This window comes from Nyctereutes procyonoides, unplaced genomic scaffold, assembly GCF_905146905.1.
Source record: "Nyctereutes procyonoides isolate TBG_1078 unplaced genomic scaffold, NYPRO_anot_genome, whole genome shotgun sequence".
Classification (NCBI taxonomy): Eukaryota; Metazoa; Chordata; class Mammalia; order Carnivora; family Canidae; genus Nyctereutes; species Nyctereutes procyonoides.
Genome location: NW_026575135.1, coordinates 26,504,782 through 26,514,885, shown reverse-complemented (window position 1 = coordinate 26,514,885; position 10,104 = coordinate 26,504,782). Strand labels below are relative to the sequence as shown.

At 36.4% G+C, this 10,104-nt stretch overlaps 1 pseudogene; it reads right to left on the bottom strand.

The window, feature by feature from the left end:
- Positions 1 to 8,067: 8,067 nt before the first annotated feature.
- Positions 8,068 to 9,478, bottom strand: LOC129494684 (heterogeneous nuclear ribonucleoprotein A1-like; annotated as a pseudogene).
- Between the last annotated feature and the right edge of the window lie 626 nt (positions 9,479 to 10,104).

Genomic DNA, 10,104 nt, shown 5'->3' with positions numbered 1-10,104 from the left:
AGGGTTGAGATCTGTAGGTCAAGGATAAAAGAAAATTAGACTTTTAACGTTTTAGATTTTCTTTTCTTCCTGTGGTTATTAAACTTGTAAATAAATTTTGTGTGAATAAGGATTATGTTTTGTTGTCTTTTTTTAATGCAGTCTATTTTAAAAGTGGCTTGAATACTGAACAAAAAAGAAATACATTAAGGATGAATTAAAGTAGGTTTTGAGTGATGAAGCCTAGTTGTATTTTAGTCCGAAATAGCAATGGTAGCAGTTTTTTCTGCATAAGTCTACAATTTAATGACCAGAGATTTAATGAGAGCACATCCTTCAAAAATATGCAGGAAACAATTAGCCATAGTGTAAAGGCAGTATTTGAAAAATGATACATGAAATATACAAAGCAATTGAAATAGGAAGACGGAAGAAAGAAACAAATTCTTTGGTGAAGGATGGGAGCACTTCATGAAAGGAGAATTGTAGCTTAGTTTAAGAGTAGATTGGAAGTTTCTTCTGGAAAGAAAATTTAATTCAGGTTGAGGAAAGAACAACAATATGGCACAAATGCACCACAGTTCTTGGTAGAATAGGACAGTGCTTGATGTGTATTTGCTGTGGTTATATCTGGACTGAGAGTTCTCAACAGATTCTTTCAAATACCTGCCAAATCTAGGAAATGGAATTGCCATAGTACATACATCTACTGCGTGGAAGTCATGGAAGCTGTGGGTAGTTAAACCTCTTTCAATCTGTGAGCATTGTAGCACCTGACAATTAGAAAATAATTTTTTGTCAATTTTTGTAGTTGGAGTAAGGCCTAAGACGAGCTAAAGTTTACTCTAAAACTAATTTTAGAGACAAATTCTAAGAAAAAACTGAAAATAAAACAGAAGCATAGAGTCAATGAAGCTATGTTTAAATTTCTTCAGGGAAATCTCAAATAACCATTTAATCAAAAGTCTAATGTGGTAATTGCCAGCAATCTAATCTATTCATTAAAGCATCATCACTAATGACTAAACTTGTAAACACTGTTTGCCAAAGTTACAAATACATTCTTATTTTTAAAATTTTATGACTGAAATATAAATTCTTCATTTTGGTTTTTCCACATTTAGTCTGAATGATGGAGACTTACTGAATGTGTTCTTTATTGCTGTGTGTGACAGATTTTCTGAATAGTGGTACTGGAAATTAACATTTTTCAATTTGAAAAGTGCAGTCACATAATACTAAAACTTCTAGGATAAAACAATGTAGAGTTTTTTTTTTTTGTATTCATTCTACATATGACATATGTAGGTCAAATTAACTCATGAGAGGTACTTTAAAACCATCTTGGAGCACCTTTGTGGTTCAGTGGGTTAAGTGTCCAACTCTTAATTGTGGCTCAGGGTCATAATCTCATGGCTGTGAGATAGAGCCCCATGTCTGACTCGGCGCTGGGCATGGAGTCTGCTGCTTAAGATTCCCTCTTAAGCCCTGCATTCTGCCCCTCCCCTCTGCATTCTCTCTTTCTCAAATAAATAAATAAATAAATCTTTTATTTTTAAGTTACTTCTTATTGTAATTAGAGGTAAGTGTTACAATAGTGGCTTATGCAAGGTATGAATGGAAGAAGAAAAGGTAGAGCTAACTGCCAGAGGTATGAAGGTAAGGTATCTACTACCACGGCAATGCCACTGAAGGAAGGGAAGGCAAAAGAAGGATGGCAATATTTCATCATTGAAAAGCAAATACAAAGGCATAGGAGCATGGACGGTCACTGGGAAAAAAGCAGGCAGTTTGGTGTACTAGTATGCAGTATATTTGTAGGATCAGTTGGGAAAGTGAAGGAGATTTGCAGAAAATGTAGAAGATGGAAGTATGCTAAAAAGATTTCAGTTCACTGTAAATGCTGTTGAACATGGGATTGACAAGCATTGAATTTTCTTAATACAATTAATGTCAGCTTAAATTTGGGGTATTTGGGGCACCTAGGTGGCTCGGTGGTTTAGTGCCTGCCTTTGGCTCAGGTTGTGATTCCAGGGTCCGGGGATTGAGTCCTACGTCATGCTCCCTGCAGGGAGCCTGTTTCTCCTTCTGCCTATGTCTCTGCCTCTCTGTCTCTGTGTCTCTCATAAATGAATAAATAAAATCTTAAAAAAAAAAGTTTGGGGTATTCAATTTAGGAATCAGGAAAAGGGATGCTTAGAGAAAAAGAAGAGGAAAAAACAGCTGGAAAATATTGTAATATCTGAGTTGAAAGAGAAACTGAAGTCCTGCATTCTCAAACTCAGTCTTTTATTTCAGATGTTGAAATATTGATTATTTATCACAATGATTAACTCAGACTTGTTTATTCATTCATTCATTCATTCATTCATGAGAAACACAGACAGAGAGAGAGAGAGGCAGAGACACAGGCAGAAAGAGAAGCAGGCTCCATGCAGGGAGCCCGACGTGGGACTCGATCCTGAGACCCCAGGATCATACCCCGGGCCGAAGGCAGATGCTCAACTGCTGAGCCACCCAGACGTCCCTAATTCAGGCTTTTTTATATGAGACTTACATCTAATAATTCAAGTGCCAATCCCACATTAGATTCTAGAAAAGCAAAACAGTTAGGACGTAGCCCCTGACCTGGTAGAAATCATGGTATCATGGGATACAAATAGGAATAGAGATGGCTATACAAAGCCAGGGATTACAGAAATATAAATGATAATTACAGGGGATAAATCTATGCACAGGATGAAAGAATTGTGAGGATTATTTCATACCTCAACTTCTGAGATCTACATCTTAAAGTATAACCGTGTTTACTCTCAAATTCTGGATAGCATTTCTCTTTGTTTCAACTAATTCTATTAGTAGTATTAATCTTTATAGAAATCTATGTTAATTATGCAAAACAAGCAATGTATAGATTAGATTGCATATAGTCAAAGGAAAATATTTTGGGGGGGAGGTCATTAGAAAAATCATTTCTATATTTCTAATCATTTAAAAAATTTAAACATACAATTACTATCTTGGGATGTCATAGGAGGTAAAGTATATATCTATATCTATCTATATTATGGCAATATTAAACTTGTAGAGTCAAAAGGAGGAGAGACGATATCAGAGGGAAAAAAAAAAGAAACTGAGAACAAAAAAGAGTATAACAGAGCCTACTCCCATACCTGGAGTCCTACTAGGTGCTTAATAAATGATAATTTAAAAACAGATGTTTGACTTGATTTTTCAAAGAAATGTTTAAATCATTATTTTCAATTTTAAGTTTAAATATAATTTGTTATTAAATTCTAATTTTTTTATTTAATTTTTATTTATTTATGATAGTCACAGAGAGAGAGAGAGGCAGAGACACAGGCAGAGGGAGAAGCAGGCTCCATGCACCAGAAGCCCGATGTGGGATTCGATCCCGGGTCTCCAGGATCGCGCCCTGGGCCAAAGGCAGGCGCCAAACCGCTGCGCCACCCAGGGATCCCTAATTTTTTTATTTAAAAATTTTAATATTTAGCTTTATTTTTTCTCATGAATCATTAACTTTCTCAAAAAGCTTATTGCTTGTCAAATTCAATTATAGCCCTTACTAAAATAATAAATATAAAGAAAAGTTTAAGATCTAAATATAAAAATTGAAATTATTTTCCAGAAATGTTTCCAAATTGATATTCTGTTGGAATATTTAAGACAAATAATTTTTTCACTTAAAGATAAGTGATTAGGGCAGCCCCGGTAGCCCAGCGGTTTAGCGCTACCTTCACCCCGGGGTGTGATCCTGGAGACCCAGATCGAGTCCCACATGGGGCTCCCTGCATGGAGCCCGCTTCTCCCTCTGCCGGTGTCTCTGCCTCTCTCTCTGTGTCTGTCATGAATAAATGAATAAAATCTTAAGAAAAAAAAAAGAGTGATTAGTTTAAGAAAATGAGGATATAAATTGAGATTTTAATTTATTATTTTTACTTTCCAATAGTAAATCAGGCCTACTGTCATTTATCATTATAGCAACACGTACATGAAGAATGGCCACTGGATTACATCTGCTGAAAGTGATATAAAAAGGATAGGATGGAAAAAAAAAAGAAATTCTGTTCTTTCAACTTTATTACATGTGAATTAGCTCTAGATTATTTATCATCTGTTCCAAGACTTTCATAGAAAGTGTTGGGATTATACAACATACAGCTTTGAAGTTTAAAATTTCTATATCATACAGATTATTCATTTGAGTAATTTGCCAAATAGGGGAATAATAGAAGGGAAAAATGAAGCTGTAAACATGTCTCTCCTCCTACAGCGCTCTATAACTTTGCTTCTGTCCTATGTATTTAAGAGTTCTTTTTCAGGATTTAATTCTAGTCTCTTTTCTGGATCAGTTTAGATAGAGATACAGAGGAAACACACACATACATAATATTTTTTTCTGTTATACATGTACTATATGAAGAAGCTCTTTGATTACTCCTCTCTCAGGAGTGTTATAAAAGTCCCAAGGCCCCAGAAGAATTCACTGCCCCCTTCTTGTCTCTGAGATATTTCTTCTCATCCAATACCATCATTGCACTATAGAGCACATCTAGAGCCTTCCACACTTCAATGTATCATCTGACAGAGGGTGCCACCACTCCCACATTCATTTTTGGAGATATAATTTTGACTACAGTGTGTAGAAAGCAAAACAAAACATAAAACACCAGGTAATTGTTTATTAAAAGTTTCCTTCAAAGATAAGTAATAAAATTGGTTGCACCAGGAACAAAATAAAATAAGCACATTTTGGAGATGGAGTAGATAAAGCTATTACAAAAAGAATTGTTTGAATATTGTAGAGTCTGTTTATGGGGTTAACACGAACCAATAAAACTTAATAATCAGTTAGTGGGGACTTTCCCCATAAGACAGTTAAAAAAATGTAAAATGTCTCTATGAAAACAATAGAAAAATTGAACACAGCAGAGTTTCAAGAGATAGATAGGATTTAACTTATGATAAAAGTGACATTTATCTTCCATAAGACTAGATTATTCCCTCTAAGCAAGATGATGGGAAAAATAGCTCATCCTCTGGATGAAAATTAAATTATACTCTGTTTTACATTATATAGAAAAAAATTCTTAGTGGATTAGAAATATAACAAGGGACTCCTGGGTGGCTCCAGTAGTTGAGCATCTGCCTTTGGCTCAGGGTGTGATCCTGGAGTCCTGGGATTGAGTCTCACATCTGGCTCCCTGTGAGGAGCCTGCTTTTCCCTCTGTATATGTCTCTGCCTCTCTCTCCATGTCTCTCATAAAGAAATAAATAAAATCTTAAAAAGAAAAAGAAATCCAACAATTTAAAAAAAATTGCAGACTGGTATTATCACTTTTAATTCAGGGATAAAGAAAACAAGATTTGAAAGAAGTGACCCAGTGGTTGCTGGAGGGAGGGAACTATGTGGGTAGTGTGAGAAGGAATGAGGCTTTAGGAATAGAGACCAGCCACTGGTCTTCAAGCCTGATTAATCAGATTGGTATGAAGTCTCCTGAAGTTTAACTTTCCCTTAGGGTTTTATGCTTTGATTCCTGATGTATGACTTTTTTAACCACAGCCTTAACATTCAGACCAGTTGTAGAGTTATTTCATTCTTTTGGGTCACCATTGCAAAGCTAACTGGTATGTATTATAGTATATATATATATAGTATTATAGTATAACAAGCCCTATTAAATTGATACCAAACCTCACTAGGACATCAGATATGGTAACACCCTATATGTTAATGCATCCATATATTCTATCATTTATCTATCTATCTATCTAGGCCTATTGAGATGAGAAATTTTGTTCAGTTACAGCCCAATTCAAATTTTAAGGAGTTAAAATACTCATTTTTTTCCGATCTTATCGGAGAGAGTCTATGACTAAGTTTATATTAAAAGAAAAAGTCAATGTTGCAACTATATTATACTCAGTTTATTCTATTTTTTTAATCTTTTTAAAAATTTATTTGTTCATGAGAGACACAGAGAGGACTGAGGCAGACAGGCAGAGGGAGAAGCAGGGTCCATGCAGGAAGCCTGATGTGGGACTTGATCCTGGGACCCCGGGATCATGCCCTGAGCCAAAGGCAGATGCTCAACTGCTGAGCCACCCAGGTGTCCCTCGGTTTAATCTAAATAGCTCCACTTTAATCAAAGTTCATCAATGTGAGTCTGACAAACATTGTAAGGCAGAAAATAATACATAAGGAAAAACTTCAAAGCCCAATGAAAAAGTAAAATAAGATAATTTATTTTTGTGCTAAGGTCTTGTGCCTTGAGCTATTCTTTTCAATTATTAAATAGCAACATAATATGCCTGGGGTGGGGGAGGAGAATATATATATATATATATATATATATACATTCCCATATATATATTCCCATATATATATGATTTTACTTAAAAAATGATAGCATGAAAAAAATATGTTGCAGTAGTGCCAGAAGTCAAAGAAATATGCTCTGAAATAATGTCATGGATATGCATTCATAAAAAATAAAAGTACCTCATAAAATCTAAAGGTAAAATAGTAGAGCTAAGTTGCATCTGGCAATTAAGTTGAACTTCCTGGAAAAAATCAAACTCAATATCATATAAGAGTATTTTTATTGATAGAGGTATTATTTTTCTGCATCATCTCTGCATGTTGCATAATTTATAAATTGTGTCTTATGTTTGTGGTCAACATGATCTTAAAGGACAGGTAGTTCTAACATTCTATACAGCATCTATATGGTTTTTGTGAAAAATCAATGCCACTGGCATTCAGGTCAAGTTGGAGCATGAAGTTCATGCTTTGATCACTCTCTCTGTTCTAAACACACAGTAATGATTGATAAAATATTAAAAAAGAAAATCTAAAAGTTACTGCTGAGCTCAAATACAAGATAAAAAAATCTCTGTGAGCCAGAAATAGAATAAAAACATGCAGTAATGAGCCAGGCTGAAGCTGCGGGCTTACTGAATTTTAGGTGTAAAAGAAGACACTGTTGGCCAGGAGTTTAGTTCTGCAGAATAAAAAGTACTAGAATTGTTTCACGTAAGATGGTGACTCTGAACCAGTGTAACTACATGAAGCCAGTGAATGAAATTTGATTCCCTATACCACAAACTTTGTAAATGGAGAAACTATATTATATAATAGAAGTGACAAAATGCCATCAGTCATTGTCTGGATCTATAAATCCTAGAAAGTTTCAGAGATGAGTGGACAAACCTCTGAATGGAGCTGAACCAAATCACTGTGTCCGTGTCCATACTTGCCATATTGCTAATATAACTGTAGGAAAAAAAAAAAAACCTAAAATTTATAAAGATTTGGCCAGGGTTAAATGAATGTAGGTAACTGAAACATTGTTACAAACTAAAATATGATCTGAAAATGTCAGGAAGAGGGAACCTATACTTCAAATTCCCAAAATTCCAAACATTCCACTCAAGATTACATCTGAAACTAATCTAATGCCATATATATATATGATGGAATGTAAAAACTTTCCACCTGGATTTTATAACAGATTCTTTTTTTTTTTTTAAAGACACATTTATTCAGCATCATGATCAGACTATTACATTTAGCAATCAACAGCATGGGTACAAAAAAAAATCTACATTAAAACGCTTTGTTGGGGGGTGATCCCTGGGTGGCTCAGTGGTTTAGCGCCTGCCTTTGGCCCAGGGCACCGTCCTGGAGTCCCGGGGTCAAGTCCCATGTGGAGCTCCCAGCATGAAGCCTGCTTCTCCCTCTGCCTGTGTCTCTGCCTCTCTCTCTATGTCTATCATGAATAAATAAATAAAATATTTAAAAAAATAAAAAATAAATAAAACCCTTTGTTGGAATGCTTTACACTTTCCACAGAACAGAAACTAAAATAACCTGTTATACAATTAGTCACAAATACAGTCCTCGAGTTTTTTGCCCATATACCTGAGTATTGTCTAAAACGTGTCCTCTTTGTAGCAGCTAGGCCTGCCGCCACTGTGCTTGGCTGAGCACAGTGTTGTAACCTGTAGCTTTCCTGTTATTTCTCTGGCTCTACTCTCCTGCTAAGCTTTGTTTACTGTCAGTAATTAAAACCTTCTGCCACTGCCATAGCTGCTGCTGCTGCTGGAACTGCCAAAGCCACCTTGGTTTCATGGTTTGGCAAAGTATTGGCCTCCATCACCATAGGGGCCAGAGCTTCTGCCTCCAAAATTTCCTCCTTTTGTGGGTCCAAAATTTGAGGATTGATTGTTGTAATTGCCAAAATCGTTAAAGCTTCCACCACCTCCAAAGTTGCTTCTATCATTACCGAATCCATTATAGCCATCCCCACTGCCACCGTATCCACCATCACCTCGATTGCCACTGAAGCCACCTTGACCACTGAAGTTCCCTCCCATGACCAAAGTTGTCATTCCCACCAAAACCACCTTCACAACCACCACCAAAGTTTCCAGAACCACTTAGGCCTCTTTGGCTGGATGAAGCACTAGCCATCTCTTGCTTAGATAGGGCTTTCCTTACTTCACAATTGTGGCCATTCACAGTATGGTAGTTTTGAATGACAATTTTGTCTACAGAGTCACGGTCATCAAATGTCACAAAAGCCACTTTTTTGTCACTGCCTTGGTCAGTTATGATCTCAATCACTTCAATTTTTCCATACTGTTCAAAATAATCTCTTAGATGATGTTCTTCAATTTCTTCTTTAATGCCACCAACAAAAATATTTTTCACAGTTAAGTGGGCACCAGGTCTTTGAGAATTGTGGAGGCTGAGAAAAATTAAGGCCATTCCACCTCAAGTTTACCATTAGCACAAGTACAGCCATCTTAGGCCTCTGTGAATAAGAGCTGAACTTTACAGGAAAAACTGCAGAATATCCTCAGCCAGGAATTCCATATCAGAAAGACAACAGAGCTCAGAATTGCCCTTGGCAGAGAATCCCATATTAGAATAAGAACAGAGCTCAATGCCCTTGAAAGCCCCATTTCAGAATGTAAACAGAACTTGAAAAATTCCTCTACCCCTTCTGAAAATCCCCTAGACCAGCCTATAAAAAACCCAGCTGTAACCCACTTCAGGGTCCAAGTCCCTGCTCTGCTATGTCGGGTATACTTGGACCCAAGCTTGAGCTTGCTAATAAACCCTCGTGGGCTTGCATGGCTGTTGGTTCCTTGGTGGTTTCTCAGATTTGCAATCTTGAGCACAAAAAGAATCTTCTCTTGAGACCACCCTCTTTGGTTCCACAACTCTTCCATCCACCTTGTGTGGCCTTGCATTCATGGTTTCATCCACCTCCTCCACAGTGGCATACATGGCAAACCCAAAGCCTCTGGAGCGCTTGGTGTTTGGATCTCTCTTTACCACATAGCCCATAAGCATTCCCCATTGTTCAAAATGGCTCCTCAGACTCTCATCAGTTGTTTCAAAGCTCAAACCACTGATGAAGGGCTTCCACAGCTGCTCAGGCTCTTTGGGAGACTCTGACTTAGACATGACAGCGGTGGGAGGGGAAACTTTAACGATGCTTACTCAGTGGCGTCCAGGGGCAGAAAGTTATAACAGATTCTTACAAAGATTTTAATTAGATTAAAATATTCAAAGAGAAATATGAGTGTATAAATTCTAGTTTAAAAAAGAAGTGTCTTTTAAAGAAAAACAAACAGAAACAACATGAGAAAAAAATTATATAGGAAAGCTGAAAAAGGAATTAGTTACTGAAATGCGACATGTGGGAAAACTTCCAGACTTAACACATTTAATAAAAGATCAGTGAATGGTAATATAGTATGGAGAAATTCACACAGTATACAGCAGAGAGATAAAAGGTAATTTAAATACAGATATGAATAAATAGTTAAGAATGTTGGAGATACAGTGAAAAATTCTATTTTTAAGTAATAGTTGTTACAGAAGAAAACACGTAATAACAGAAAAAGTAATATTTGAAGTATTATGAAAAAATATTTTTTCTGGTTTCTTTTTTTTTTTAAGATTTTATTTATTCATGGGAGTCACAGAGAGAGAGACAGAGAGAGGCAGAGACACAGGCAGAGGGAGAAGCAGGCTCCATGCAGGGAGCTGGATGTGGGACTCGATCCCGGGTCTTCAGGATCACACCC